Source organism: Acomys minous (genome assembly GCF_964271855.1).
Source record: "Acomys minous genome assembly, chromosome: 8".
Taxonomy (NCBI): domain Eukaryota; kingdom Metazoa; phylum Chordata; class Mammalia; order Rodentia; family Muridae; genus Acomys; species Acomys minous.
Window position 1 is genome coordinate 4,245,904 of NC_140489.1, and position 16,609 is coordinate 4,262,512.

The window sequence follows — 16,609 nt, forward strand, 5'->3', positions numbered from 1 at the left end:
TTGAAGCTCACTGTCCTGCTACCTGATCCAGGTGTTTGTATCTCCTTCCTCAGCTGGACTAAGTCCTTATCTAAGAAATACCATTCTCATGATTATGCAAATCACGTGAATCTATGGTGGTTAAATACAGGGATGTCCACACCCTCAGCAACCTCTGATCTGTGTCCTCTCCACAGTCAGTGAACACACCATCACTAAGGATGGAATGGAGCTGGATCATCCTCTTCAGACTGTCTGTGACTACAGGTAAAGGCTCACCAGCCCCAATCTGAAGAGGAGCCAGGGACCTAGGTGACTATGACATCCACTCTGCCTTTCTCTCCACAGGTGTCCACTCCCAGGTCCAGCTGCAGCAGTCTGGGGCTGAGCTGGTTCAGTGAAGTTGTCCTGCAAGGCTTCTGGCTACACCTTCACTGACTACTATATGCATTGGGTGCAGCAGAAGCCTGGACAAGGCCTAGAGTGGATTGGCAGGATTTATCCTGGAAATGGTAATACTTACTACAATCAGATGTTTCAGGGCAAGGCCACACTGACTGCAGACACATCCTCCAGCACAGTTTACACGGAGCTTAGCAGCCTGACACCTGAGGACTCTGTGGTCTATTACTGTGCAAGAGACACACAGTGCTTCAACCACATCCTCACTGTGTCAGAAACCCTGGAGGAGCAGGAAGCTGCCCTGGGACTGATAGGACAGAGAAGATTAGCCTGGAGACTTGCTAGCAGTAATCAGTTTGAACATTCCTTTTTATGAAGCCTCCTTCTCCCCACATCCTACATTGCCTTTGTCAACTTTGTAAAGGGACATTTATGAATAAAGTGATGTTGAGTTAGGTCTCCCCTACAGAACACCAGACCTTTCAACATGTTCACCAGTGACCACTTCCACTGACATGTTTCTTCTTTAATAAAACAATAAAAATGCCAAACCATGATGATGCATTTATAGAGACTATCTCTAGCACACAGGGTAATACAAAGCAGGACACAGTGGTGCCTCAGCTTTCTGCTAGGGGCTAGCAGCAGCTGAGGTGATGTCCTCACTGTGAGGTGACTGATCTTTTTCAGGTTTCTCTAGCCAAGATTCTAGAGATAAGCTCCATTATATAGGATAAATTGAGGCAGGTCACAGCATTGGTGAATGGACTACTGGTGCCTGGTGTTTCTCTGTATACTTTATGTCTTCATCTTTTATGTGGGTAGCCTTTTTATTTACATGGTAACTTTTAAAGTTCTGGTGGCCTTGATATTTACACCTGGCAGACAAAACAAATAGATTTTTCAAAACTTCACAGATGCATACACACATATAATCAATGGACAAAACAAGGGAGCTCTCAAAGGCACCATTCATTCACATATACATGAACAGACATTTTATACACACACACACACATATCTGTATATATATGAATATGTATATACATATACATATAGACAAACCAACAGACACATACACATATACAATCAAGAGACAAAACAGGGGAGCCCCTAAAGACACCATTCATGCACACATATGTGAACAAACATAACCACACACATTTTTTGGATGAAACAGATGGCTTCAACTACTGTTTAATACTCTATTAGGTTTCTATATGATCTAATACAAAGGTTCTCTGTTTGGAAAAATTACATCATTCAAAGTAGATACAGTAGGACTATTGATCCTAGTATCTAACTACACATGTTGTTTATTACAAGCTTAAAGCAGTAGTTTTACTGTATGCTCATTATGAGTTGAAAGCTGAAGTTTTATCTTTTTCTAATTTTCATGTATATTATGTATTCAAAGAAACATGTTTTTTATATCAAGGTTTTTCTAAGTCTGAGATGTCGCTCTTGTACAGATAACCATTTATTCTTTGTTTCCATATTCATATTGTCTTTCTTATCATGGTATACACCAGGGGCATTATCTTGGACTAAACCTAAAAATGAATGTATTTCCTTGATTATTAATTTATTTCAATCTTGTTTTCCTTCTTAGTGTAATTCACATGGAGGTTCATAGAGCTTCTAAAAATTCTTGCTATATTACATGAGGGTTTAAAGTTATTTGAATCAATTAGAAATCATTGCAGGAATTATAAAATATCTGAAAGAAAACTGTGCAACAGAGAGAGGAGTACCTATGGGGCATATTATTTTCCTTTAGTCAGTGAGGGCCTCTGCCTATATATGCCAGATATAAGGCACAAGCATGGAAAGGCAGTGTTGCAACAATAATTGTTCCTGCTGAAACCAGGGACACACCCATCATCAGTCATGCAAGGAGTAGGCTGCCTCCAGGAAGCTCATGTGCTTGCTTTTGCCAATCCAGCATGTAATTGTTCTCAGCAATGCATGATAAAAATATCTCTGGATTATGAGAGAGAAGAATGTTTGCTAGAATATATGGGAATAAATTTTGAATAGGACCTGGAAACTCCAAATCACCAATGTTTAGTGAAACAAAAATTTCATTTAATCGTCTTAATTCTGATGTAACCTCAAAGTGTGTTTTAATTCTGTCTGTGTGTTCCAGCAGAAGTTCCAGTCTTTAGAATGTAAGCTATACTTACCTTAGAATGTATTGCCATATAAGTATAATTCCTATAAATTGGTTAAAAGTTTTCATTGAACTCTTCTATCACCTCACTGTATGCACAAGTCAAATTAGGTAGCTTCTCATATAATACATAGCTTTGGCCCATATTTCCTTTCCATGCTGTGTCAGTAACCTGCTCCACATTCCCAAGTATTTACAGAACACTGATGCAGCACCAACTTTCACAGCCCATTGCATACATTGTGGTCTCCCTTTTTCTATCAAGTACTTGGTTTTGGATGATGGATGAATAACAACCAGCATGGAGACCTGTGGTACTTAGTAATCTAAAGGAAAAGAATGTAGCAAGAAGTATTTTAGCTAAGAACATTATTATTACATTTCATACAGCAGATATTTACTCTCAGTGAAAATCTTCGTGTCATGTGCTTCATATGGATACAATCCTATGGTGAATGGTAGGGACAAATCCTCTAGGCCAATTCTTTGCTCTAGATTTTTCAAATCTGTGTTGAACTTAAAATGTTGTTAGAAATACCAGTGAGTTTATAAAGAACAATCCTGACTCCTACACCCGAAAAGCAGGGATTGACCAGAATGCAGGGAATCTTCCAGTTATGGCCTCTGAACTGAATGCAATTCTGCAATGTACTGTGAAGGCATCTGCTAAGTAGATGTAATACCTTAAATCAATGACCTGTCTGATAGCTGCTGGAGAATTCATTTCAAGTACCCAGATACTTCATCCTGCATGAAGAAGAGATCTCCACAAAAGGTCCTTGATGTCTAAGTAGCCTAACAGGAAATCCCTGAGATAGAGATTTAAAACTGTTTTTTTTTCAAAAACTGTGCATCATTTTTTCAAAAAAAAATAGAGATTTTCATCTCTATCATGATGAAGAATGTTTCCTCAAGTATTTCTTAGTCATTTATATTTTATCTTTTGAGATTTACCTGTTTAGATCCATATTTTATTTTTATTTGAGTTGTTTCATTTGTTTTGTCATCACAGAGAAACTACTGTCAGTTACCATATATTTGGGTAGAAGAAGCTAAAAGTAATAGATTAATGTTATAGAGCATTTACTAATAGATTTTCATGATAGAAATTAAATTGCACATACTAGAATTTAGGTAAAAGAATGTTGCCCCAAAATACACCAACAATATCTATGTTGACTAGGCCTTTTGGAGGAAAAATCTTACAAAGCTGAGATGCAAATGTTTGTTGACCAGAATTGGGCAAACATTATGCCCATCGCTTAAGATCATGCCTTTACCTGGCAGCTCAAGCAGGCAATGTAGGATAAAACTCCCATAAAGTCCTGATCTACCATTAACTTTCCTGTGCTCTTATCAGGTAAAGAATAATGATGCTGGGGGAGGGGTAAGGTAAACCTGAGTGACAGCTATTTATCACAACACAAGTGTAGTTAGAAAGTATTCTCTAATAGAGGAACTATAGGAAGTATTACTATCTTTAATCTAAAATTGTGGTACACAGTTATAATAATGAAAACAGCATGGTATTGGGAAAAACAGACATATTTATCAATGGAATCCTCTTGAACATGCAGTCATAAATCCATACTGTTAATGCCTGGCTACAGCTCTGAAGAGGTCTAGGGTACAGTCTCTGGTAATGGATAGGGACACCCTTCCAGTTCGCTTTATCTCCTGGGTGGCCAGATCTGATGGCTCAGGCAACTGATCATGATTGAAGGAATAGGAAAGGGGGCTCAGGGTTTCTTTTCTAGGCATGGGATATACTGTGGCCAATAAGGAGAACTTATACTGACCGCAATTTTCCTATGGCAGAGGGTGTAAAAGAGGATTCTGGCAAGAAACTGCAGGGTGTCAAAAAAAAAAGGAGACTCTTTGATCCTTAGATAGGCCTCTTTGTAGAGATCTCCAGTAAGCTAAAGTAAACTTAGGCCTGTTAATCTTAAAAGGCTGATGATAGTCTCAAGTCTGCTAACTTATTTGTGAATCTATATGGAAATAAGAAATTAATAAGAGAGAGAGAGAGAGAGAGAGAGAGAGAGAGAGAGAGAGAGAGAGAGAGAGAGAATAAACCACTCACACACACATGGGTGAATGTAGTCATCTTAACTTCACAAGAGGTTAAGCTTCCCATTACAATGTCATTTATTGTTGGTCACCATCCTTATACACCTGAGAAAAGGAATTACCTCATAGTCAAAAAGGGCAGTAATCACAAAAACAGATAAATTCTAAAATATAACAGGTTACATTTTAAATCTAAACATTTATCTAGGTATCCATTACCTAACTTCATAGTGAGTTCAGCGTGTCAAAGGTAATGTATGACTTTTCAATTAGGACTGATCTAACTATACATTATCCAGCTATCTCTTAGTTCATAATGAACTCAGGACAATCATTTTATCTGTCTTTCTCTATGAAACAGTAAAATTAGACATATCTAGGTAGCCCCATCCTGTCCAGGGTTCATGGGAAGTTTAATAAAAGTTGGGTATATTTATGGTGAAATACAAGAAATCGTGGTGCCACCTGGAGTGGAAGCTTATCTGAAGCCACGAATCTGCTGCAAGGCTTTCCTTAGTGAGGCATCTGGAGGCCCAAAAAGGTATTTATTGCAGCCATAAGACCTCTTAAATTGTTTTAGAAGATCTCAAACAATTTAACTTTTTAAAACTATTTGATTCTAATTAGGAATTCCATAATCAGGGATTAATTTATCTGAACAACAAACAGTACATCCTCAACAAGGTCTTGTAGGAAGTTTGCTCAATCAGAGCTAGTCAATTCCCAGAAAGTAATAGTTCACACCAGTGCCAGATGTTTTTTTTTCTCTTTGGTTTTTTGAGGCAGGGTTTCTCTGTGTAAACTTGGCTGTCCTGGACTTACTTTGTAGACCAAGCTGGCCTTTGACTCACAGTGATTCATCTGTCCATCCCTTACTGGTTGCTGGGTTTAAAGGCTTATGCCACCATGTCCATCTCTAATCCCAGATTTTAGAGAGATGCAGCAGTATACAACTGACAGGGTGTGGGGGAACTAAAGCTGTGCTGGTACTGAACATTATTTGTTTTTGTCTGCATTTGAAACATTGTGCTCCAATGGTTGCCTTCATTTTCCTTGTTTTGAGTCTCATTATTTGGCCCTTTGTTTGCTCCCTCTTGGGGACTTTCCACAGTGCTGTTTGATTGCTGGTTCCTCCCCTATATAAGCAGCTCTGTTATTCCCATTAAATGGCTTCTCTTCATAGGAATGACCCATTGTTGTGTCGTCTTTTCAATCTGCAGACCCTCGCGATAGCCTAGACTAGCAGCGCCAGTGCTGCAACTGGGTAGTCAGAGATTGGAAGCAATTCTGGTGTACATCATGGTACAGACCTTTCAAAATACTGGATCCCTTCTAGAGATCTCTCATGCCTACTGAGATTTCCCAAATCAATGGGTCTTGAAAGCATGTCAGCAGCTGGAAGCTGTTCTGGGGGTGCATAACGGTACAGACCTTGTGAAGAAAGAATCACCCTTTAGACAGTTCACATGCCTAGTAAGCTTCCTTAACAGCATGGCTTTTGGCACCATACACTTATAGGCCACTTTATTTTTGATAAGTAAATCAATCATATGTAATAGAAAGAAAGACAGCATCTTCAAGAAATGATCTCATCAAAAAAGGATGGCTACATGTATGCAAATGAACCCATAATTATCATTATGCACAGAACTTAATATGAAATGGCTCAATGACCTCAAGGCAAGGTCAGATACACTGAATATTACAAAAGAAAGAAATCGTCTTTAATTTATTGGCACCAGAAAAGACTTTCTCAACAGAAGAGGAATAGTACAGGCAATAAGTACCATAAGTAGTAGTTCATGAAAGGACCTGGTGAAATTGATGAGCTTTTTTTTTATGGAAAAGTATACTATCATTTATATAAAGCAGCAGTTTATAGAATGGGATTATTTAAAAAAACTAATATTTGGTACTAAGCTAAAATTAAAAAGCGTAAAGAACTAAATAATGGAGATAAAGAAAACAATTCAAATAAAAATGAAATATTCTTTTAAATAGGGAACTCTCAAAATCTAAAATATAAATGACTGAGAAACACTTGAAGAAACATTCTGAATCATCATAGAGATGAATATCAGAATGTCTTTGAGATTTTTATTCAATACCATTAATAACTCCCACTATCAATAAAATGATATTAGCTCATGCTGGCAAACATGTAGACTTACAGGTTGTCATTACAGGAAAATATGAGGCAGTTTGTCAGGAATCTAGGAATATATCTATCCTAGGATACAACTATATCACTGTTCAACATACAGCCAAAGACTTTATATCTAAGTAAGGAAACTTGTTGAACCACGTTTATTTCTGCGCCATTGATAATAGCTAGAAGTTAGAAACAGCCTAGATGCCCATCAACAAAAAACAGTTAAGTAAAATAGGGCACACTAATACAACAGAATATTATTCCAATGTTTAAAAATAAAATAATGAAATTCACAAGAAAAGGATGGAACTAAAAATTCACTTAGAATGAGATAATTCAGGCTTTGAAAAGCAAATATGTACATATACACTCCTCTCTGGATGTTATGTTTTAAGTCTTTCCATAGACAGGACAAAATCACTATGATCACAGATGTTAGGAGCTAGGAGGAAGGAAGTTTCTCCCTAGGAATGGGAAATGAGTAAATAATTGTGGGTAGATGTGTTGGGTCCTGGAATGGGAGCATCAGACTGTGTGGAGGGACTAGGTAGGGAAGAGAGGCTATATGAAGGGAGAGATTGCTAAATTTTAAGTCCATTTGAGGGACGATTTGGAAACCTAAAACAGTTGAAGTATTTCTTTTTTATTAAAATACATTGATTAAGTTATTTTTTATTTATCCTAATCACAACTTCTCCTCCCACTCGTCCTCTCAGTTTCTATGTCTCCCCTCCTCTCCCTCTCCATCCAGCACTCCTCTACTTCTCCAGGGAAAAGGAGGCGTCTGTGAATATCAACAGGGCTTGGGACATCCAGTTGCAGTAGGGCCAGGCACATCTTCTTCTATTGAGCCTAGACAAAAAAAAAAGGCATCATGGATGCACAAATGCGAACCATACAACAAACACACCTCAGCCACCAAGATAGTCATCATCTGAGAGTATAGGGCTGGAAAAAGGTTTTCCAAGAAAAGGGAACAAAGGAACAAACTGGGGTAGCTATTCTAATAACAAACAAAATAGACTTTTGACCAAAATTAATCAAAGAAGATGGGGAAGGTCACTTCATAATGATCAAAGGAAAAATCCACCAAGATGGCATCTCAATTTTGAACATATTTGCCTCAAATGCAAAGGAACTCACATTTGTAAAGTAAACATTGATAAATTTTAAACCACACATTGATCCTCCCACATTATTAGGGAGACTTCAACAACACAAAATTGCCAAAGACAGGTCAATGAAACAGAAACTAAATAGAAAATTATGACACTAACAGATGTCATGAATATCTACAGAACCTTCACCCTCAAAAAGGAATATAACTTCTTCTACTGAACCGTCTCCAAAATTGACCATATAATCAGTCTCAAAGCAAGCCTCAAAAGGTACAAGAGAATTTAAATAATCTCATATCAAACCACCATCGACTAAACCTGGACCTCAACAAGAACAGAAATATCAAAGAGTCCACAGATGTGTGGAAACTGAAAAACTCTCTACTTAATGACAACAGGGTCAGGGAAGAAATAAATAAATTAAATATTTCCTAAAAATTAAATGAAAATGAAGACATAACCTACCCAAACTTATGTAAGCAGTGCTTACATAAGCACTAAGGAAATTTCATAGCACTAAGTGCCTCCATAAAGAAATGGAGCGTTCTCAAACTACCAATCTAAAAGTTCACCTAAGAGCTCTAGAATGAAAGGAATCAAAGGTGCACAAGAGGAGTAGATGGCTGGAAATAATAAAACTCTGGGTGGAAATCAAGAAATTAGAAACATAGAGACCAATTCAGAGAGCTGGTTCTTTGAGAAGTTCAACAAAATAGATAAACCCTTAATCAAATTAGCAAAAGGCAGAGGGACACTTTCCAAATCATAAAGAATCAGAAAAGAATAGGAAGACAAAACAGCAGCCAGGAAGGAATCCAAAGAATCATTAGGTTTTACTTGAAAGCCTATATGCCACAAAATTTGAAAATTAAATGAAATGGACAATTATTTGATATATTCCACTTACCAAAGTTGAATCATATCCAAGTAAACAAATTAAGTAATCTTATATCCCCTAAGAAGATAAAAGCACTCATCAAAATCTCCCCCCTCCAAAAAAAAAATCCAGATCCAGATGGATTCAGTACAGTGTTTTACCAGACATTCACAGAAGAGCTAATGCAAATACTCTTTAAACTATTACAGAGAATAGAAACAGAAGGAAATTACAAAACTCATTCTAAGAGCACAGTAACCTCAATACCAAATCCACCCAAAGACCCAAAAAAGAAAGAGCATTTCAGACAAATTTATTTTATGATATTGATGCAAAAATACTGAATAAAATATTCACAACTCAAATCCAAAACCATGTAAAAAATACCCACTATGGCCAAGTAGGCTTCACCCTTGGCATGCAGAGGTGGATCAATATACAGAAATCCATCAATGTTATCTACCATATAAACGAACTATAAGAAAAAAAAACTCCCATGATCATCTCCTTAGATGTGAAAAAGTATTTAACAAAATCTAAGTTCATGTTATAAGTCTTGGAGATATCAGGGATATAATGCACATACCTTGTGGGTTAGTTTTTATTCTTTTTGTTTTAGAGATAACATGTAAATGAGAATTCATGAGTATGAAATTGCTAACCTTCCCCTCTCTACAGCCCTCTCTCTTTCTGTCAATTCATGTATTTACTTTAAAAGCAATTTCTGTTCACATTAGCCAAGGACTTTTTATATTTATTCCCTTACCTCCTGATAACTCCATGTCCCTAATTTCTGTATGATCCTCCCTCCCTCCCTCCCTCCCTCATCCTCATATCCCTGCTATTTACAAAAAAAGTTGAGTTCCCACAACTCACTGCAGCCTAAGAAGTTGCGTCAGGACTGAGCACATTCTCTTACCCCGAGGCCAGGCAAGGAAGCCATGCCAGGGGTTCCTGATCAGAAACAAGCAAGAGAGTCCATGTCAGAAGCAGCCTCTGCTCCCCTTACTAGAGGACCCACATGAAAACTAAACTGCCCATCTGTTACATACATGTAGGGGCCTAGATTCAGTCGATGCATAGTTGTTGGTTGCAGCTTCAGTCTCCATAATCCCCCTAAGCCCAGGGTATTAAACTTTGTTGGTCTTGTGGAGTTCTTGTCCCCTCCAGGTCCTTCTATCCTCCCCACCACTTCCACAAGGATCCCTGTGGTCTGTTCACAAGGATCCCTTTGATCCAGTTGAAATTGAATTTTGCGTAGAGTAATAATTATGGAACTATTTTATTTTCTGCATGTAGATGTTCAGTTAGTACAAGTATCATTTGTTGAAGATGCTTTTGCTCCCATTTTATGGAATTGGATTCTTTGTTAAAAGTCAAACATTCATTGGTGTGTGTGTTTATTTCTGGGCCATTAATTTGATTTCATATATTAACCAGTTTGTTTCTATAACAGTACCATGCAGTTTTTATTACTAATGCTCTGAAATAAAGCTTTATATTTGGAATATAGATACCTGCAGAAGTTCTTTTATTGTATAGGATTTTTAAAAATCTAATCTCTGCTGTTTTTTTCTTTTTTCTGTACATATGAAGATTAAAATGTTCTTTTAAATTAAAATCTGTAGATAATTTTGGTGATATTTTGTTGGGAAATACAGTGAATCTGTAGATTGCTCTTGGTAATATTACCATTTTATATGTTAATCTTACTAATCCATGATCATGGGAGAAATTTCCATTTTCTGATTTATTCTTCAATTGCGTTCTTCAGAGAATTGAAATTATTGTCTTACAAATCTTTTACTTTGGTGGTTAGGGTAACACCAAGGTACTTTGTATTGTTTCTAGTGTGAAGTGTGCTGTTGCTCTATTTTTTCTCAGCACTTTGGGATTTAGGTATAGGACATCTGCTGTATCTTTAAGGTTAATTTTGAATCCAGCCATGTCACTGAAGGTGTGTATCAGGTGTAGAAGTTCTCTGGTAGAATTTTTGTGGTCACTTATGTGTACAATCATTTGTAAATAGAGACCCTTTGAATTTTTATTTTCCCATTTCTTTCTCCTTGATTTATGTAGTTATTGCTGTAGATAGGATTTCAAGTACTACATTGGAGAGTTATGGTGAGAGTGGGGAGCCTTGTCTTATCCATGATTTTAGTGGAATTGCTTTAAGTTTCTAACATTCAATTTGATGTTGTTTATAAGCTTGCTGTATATTGTCAGTATTGTACTTAGAAATGTGCCTTGTATGTCTGATCTATCTAAGACTTTTAACATGAAGGTGTGTTGCATTCTTTCAAATGATTTACTGTATGTGTTCACTTGCAGAGACATATACACACGTGCACACAAACACACACACACACAAACAGGTGCCATATATGTTTGCCATGGCTACACTAACACATTTGAGATTTTAGCAGGTAATTCAGCACCAGAGCTCTCGTTCTCAAAGCCTTAGCAAGTATATCCAAGACTCTGAAAATCATTAGTCATGACTTTCTATGAATAAGAGAATATTGAGCTTGGGGGAGTTAGATCCAGAGAGAAGAGGGTTGCCTCAGGACCCACTCAATATTTCTTACATTTAAAGATAAATGGGAAGAAGTTTATGACAGGCAGATCTGGGTCCTGAGGTCCTCCTCAAACTAAGGTACCAGCCAAGCAGAATATAGGCAGCAAACTTTGAACCCTTGCCAAGACCTAGCCAACGAACATGATATTCTCCACCGTTGAGTGGAGAGTGAGATCTGACTCTCACACGAACTCTGGTGCCCCTTTTCTGACCACATCCCGTGGATAGGGAGGCCTGGTGGCACTCAGAGGAAGGATAGCAAGTTACCAAGAAGAGACACAATATTCTAAGAGCATATATAGGGGGAGGAGGTCTCCGTCAATCCCAGAAATAGGGGAGGGGAGAAGGGGGGAAGTGGGAGGGAGGAAAGAATGGGAGAAAACAGGGGAAGGGCTAACAATTGAGATGTAATATGAATAAATTAATTAAAAAAGATACATGGAAAAAGGAAAACACCACCCCTGCTAAGTCTTTACACAAAAGCATACAGTCCACCTGTAATACATATGCTGAGTTTGCAAGCAGAGTGAACCACAGCTGAATTTTTAAAAAATTCTAGTTACTTCTCAGATGGGCAAATATTTAATGTAGGTTGGAACTGATCTGTAGGTGTCACATTTGTTCCTCTTTGGGGTGTTTTGAAGTTTCTGTCTAAAGTCCAGCTTCAGCAGTGGGAAAACTATCTTGTAGAGAGCTTATAGCTCCTATCTCTAATTTTTAGTCTGTTAACTCACTACTTCATCAGTGGTCACTTCTATTGAAAAATCTAACAGCCCCTAGAGAAAGGACTATGGTTCATGGAGACAATGTTGGAGGCACAGCTCACCTTTCGTTGTTGAAATATCTTCTCAAAATCAATAGGTACATTGCAAAGAAGAGAGGTAAGCAAGCTAATCCCTGTGTGAGAAGTTACACAAAGGAGTTATCAGGACCAGCAGGGGGCACTGTAGATCCACCAATTTTCTAATAAGGAGCAGCTGAAGCAGATAAGGAAGTTGTTCACTGAGTGTCTTCCAGAACTTTCTATGGAATTCATTGCCAAAATCCTTATATTCAGAAATCATGGCAATGTTGACACATACCATTTCCATGCTACAACCCTGGAGAGGTTCTTGGAGCCTCAGAATCCTAAGCAACAAGGGGGAAAATGTCCCAGAGTTTGTTGCTGCTATGAGAGGTCTTCATAGTCCTGTTGATCATTGGATTGTGCTGGACAGCAGCATCCAAAACTGTAAATAAGTGTCTGATAGAAACAGGATGGACAATGCACCTTCTCAGCATTGTAAATGTGGTTGATCATGGGAGATTTCATGTTATTCTTGAACACTTGAAGTGTGGTTCACGTTAAGGAACATGGATATGGCGACTAAATTCTCAGTGGGATGGAAGAGCTCTATGTGTCTGGATGGGGTAGGATGGCCAATGCATCTTGTCATCATCAGAAATATGGTTGACACTGAGGAGCTTCAGATGTCTGTTGAAAACTTGTTGTGAGGTTTCCAAAAATGAACATGGGTGTGGGGAATGTATTGTTAGTCCAGTGATGAGCTCTGAGTGGACAGGTGCTAGGATGTTGCTTGAATGCATTTTATCAAATACCAGAACATCACCATGCTTCTGACTAACAGAAAAACTCTACGAGTTTTATCTATAAAAAAATTCATGCCTTCATCTAAGAAATACATTTCCTCTTGATTTCATAAATTAGTTTGTAGTTCTAAATACAGTGATGTCCTCCCAGCCAACAGTACCATATTAGTACCTACTTTTCCACAGTCTCTGAGCACACAGGTTCACACCTTGGCATAAAGTTGGATCATCTCTACTTGACTGCAACTACAGGAAAGTGCATTCCTAGGAGTAGGGCCAAGGGGAAGACAGAGACAGAATAGGTCATGGCACTTTTTTATAGGTGTCACTCCTAGGTTAAGCTGCTAGAGTCTTGGTGAGGAATGAGGAGTCCTGGAGTTTCATGAAAGGTTACCTGGCAAAAATTTCCCTCAGATAGCTTCCCTATTTCCTCTATGCGGATGGTGGGTGGATCCGAACCCTGGCCATAGGATTTAATTGATTGGATGGATATCCCAAGCACTGGCAGAAAAATCTCAGTAGAGAAGTTTCAGACAGATTCACAGTGGATGCACTCATAATGTCTAACACAGCCTACACTGTCTATTTGTTCTTTGTTTGAAATCTAGGATGATTCCATTCTCAGCTGCTGTGAGTAAAGCATGAGTAACATGCTGTGAAGAAATATGGAAGTTCATGTGCCTCTATAATAATTTGTACAGTAATTTGACTATGTGCTTTGGAGGGACAGAGATGGGATAAAGGATAGTTTTATTTATTAATTTTTGTTGAATTCTCCAAACTGATTTCAAAGTCAGTACACTTGTCTACACTCTTGTCAAGAGTGAGAGAGGATCAGCCTTTCATGACCTCCATGTCCTCATTTGTATTCGTGCTTATCATCATATCACTGAGGTCAAAGTAGGTCGTTAAAATTCCTCTCCTCTCCCTTTCAGCTGTTAGATAAGGACTTTGCTTGTAGAACACAGAAAAAAAAATTCCTGCTATAAATTCTCCCTGTTGGCCAGGTTTCCTATGCAGGAAGGTGCTGTGTAGCTTGAAGGATGAGTAAAGACATCAGTGATCTCATGCAGTCCCAGGCCTCAAAGTCTACATCAGCCTTCAGGTAAGATGTACCCATTAGTGCCTGCTTGTTACATAGCAACCGACTTCTTTTAATTTGTATTTTTTGGCCTGAACTTTGGAAAGAGTTTGTCCTAGGTAAATATGATGAAAAGTCCATGGCTATATATGAAACAGTCCCTAGTAGACCAGAGTATTCATGATCATGGTGTCAAACTGCTTCACAAATATTTATGTTTATAACATCGATTAGTGCTGCTCTCAGCTCTCGGTGTGCAGTGTGTAGTGAGTGATAGAGACACTCATCAAGGGTTAAAGTGCTGAAAATGATTGGCAGCATACTCACTCACAGAAGAATCAATGATTTCACCCTCTCACACAAATGTTAATTGCATATATATGAAAAAAGGGAGAGAGTATGGAATGCATTTCCTCAGAGGATTAGGACTTGAACCTCAGAATCCCGCTACCTGACCAAGGTGTTTATACCTCCTTCCTCTGCTGGACTATGGGTTTATCTAACAAGTACCATCTCATAAATATGCAAATTACTTGAGTCTATGGTGGTAAATACAAGGATTCCACACCCCTAAAACAACATCTGGTCAGTGTCCTCTCCACAGTCAGTGAACATACTGCCCCTAAGGATGGAATGGAGCTGGATCATCCTCTTCCTTCTGTCAGTAACAACACGTAAGTAGCTTACCAGCTCCAAATCTGAAAAGGAGACAGGGACTGAGGTGACAGTGCTATCAACTCTGCTTTTGTCTCCACAGGTGTGTACTCCAAGGTCCAGCTGCATCAGTCTGGGGCTGAGCTGAGGCGACCTGGGTCCTCAGTGAAGTTGTCCTGCAAGGCTTCTGGCTACACCTTTACTAGCTATGTTATGGACTGGATGAAGCAGAAGCCTGGACAGGGGCTGGAGTGGATTGATGTGATTAATCCTTCAAATGGTGGTGCTAGCTACAATCAGAAGTTCCAGGGCAAGGCCACACTGACTGCAGACACATCCTCCAGCACAGCCTACATGGAGCTCAGCAGCCTGACATCTGAGGACACTGCAGTCTATTACTGTGCAAGAGACACAGTGCTGCAACCACATCCTGAGTCTGTCAGAAACTCCAGAGGTGCAGGAAGCTACCCCGGGCCTGAGAAGACAGAGGAAATTAGGCTGGAGACTTGCTCAGAAATGATCATTTTGAGCATTCATTTTTCTTCTTCCATTTCACAGTCTTATAGTGTCTTTGTCAATTTTATCAAACGACATCTATGAATAAATTGATGTTGATTTAGGTTGTTCCTATAGTACACCAGACCTTTCAACATCTTCACCAGTGACCACTTCCATATCCACATTTCTTACTTATGAAAATAAGGAAAAGTGAAAACCATGATGATGTCTTTATATACACCAGCTCCTGCTCACCAGGCAAACCAAGGCCGGTTGTAACAGTGGTCCAGCTTTCTGCTAGAGGCTCTGCAGCATCCCAGGTGAGGTGCTACCTGTGATGAAACTTATCTTTCTCAGGTCATTTTATCCAGGTTGCTAGAGAACAGCTCCAATACACAGGGTATACTGAGGCAGGATGTTGTGGAGAGCCACAGATAGCAGCACCCCTGCTGCTTCCCTGGTGCAATGCGCCCCTTATGCGCATGAGCAATGTGAACTTGATTGAGTATCTTATGCGCATGCGCAATGCGCCTTTGATCAAGCCCCTTATGCGCATGCCTGAACGCATAGCGTGAGGTGGAGTGATCTGAACAAGGAGTAGCGTGAGGTGGCGTGATCCGAATGCACCAAACAAGAGCGAAAATGTGGCAGTCTCTGATAGGACCGGGCACACTGTAAAGTTTCTATGGGAGCTTTTCCCGGGGTCACTCCGGTAGTCAAAAGTTCCTGAATAAACTGCTGCAAGAAGAGTTCCCGGTGTTGGTGTCTTTCCTTCTGGTCGGGGATGGCATCGACAGGTTGTAGCACTGCTGATTGGTCAGCTGGTGACTGATATTTTTCTATGTACATTAACTCTTAATTTTTTAGGCTGCTATCTTTGCTATTTAAACTTTAACTTTGAGAGTTCCAGGCTGGTGGCCTTACTATTTATACCTTGGCTGACAAGGGAAGCAGATTTTTGTGGACCTCACACACACACATGCACATGTACAATCAATAGACATACACAAGAGCTCTCAAAGACACCATTCATCCACATATATATGAAGATACAGAATATATATATATATATATATATACAAACATTTACATGCATACATATAGAAAATATATTCTGAGAGTCAGACATAAACAGATAGACATGTTTTTGGATGAAGAAGATGGCTTCAACTACTGTCTAGTTCTCTCTTGGGTTTTTATGTGATCAGAATCAAAGGCTCTCTATGTATGGAAAAATTATTAATCTATTCATATTACATGTAGATTGTTAGCATTTCCCTTGTTTTCTCCTATTCCTCCCTTCCTCCCTCCCACTTCCCCCTTCTCCCCTCCCCTATGTCTGGGATTGACGGAGACCTCCTCCCTTTATATATGCTCCTAGAATATCGAGTCTCTTCTTGGTAACTTGCTATCCTTCCTCTGAGTACCGCCAGAACT

The 16,609-nt window shown here is 38.9% G+C and overlaps 2 gene segments (V, D, J or C); both read left to right on the forward strand.

The window, feature by feature from the left end:
- LOC311603266 (immunoglobulin heavy variable 2-5-like) overlaps positions 1 to 16,609 on the forward strand; it is a 153,295-nt gene that overhangs the window by 97,832 nt on the left and 38,854 nt on the right.
- LOC311603379 (Ig heavy chain V region 3-like) lies at positions 14,611 to 15,274 on the forward strand. The segment is given in 2 exons: positions 14,611 to 14,694; positions 14,778 to 15,274.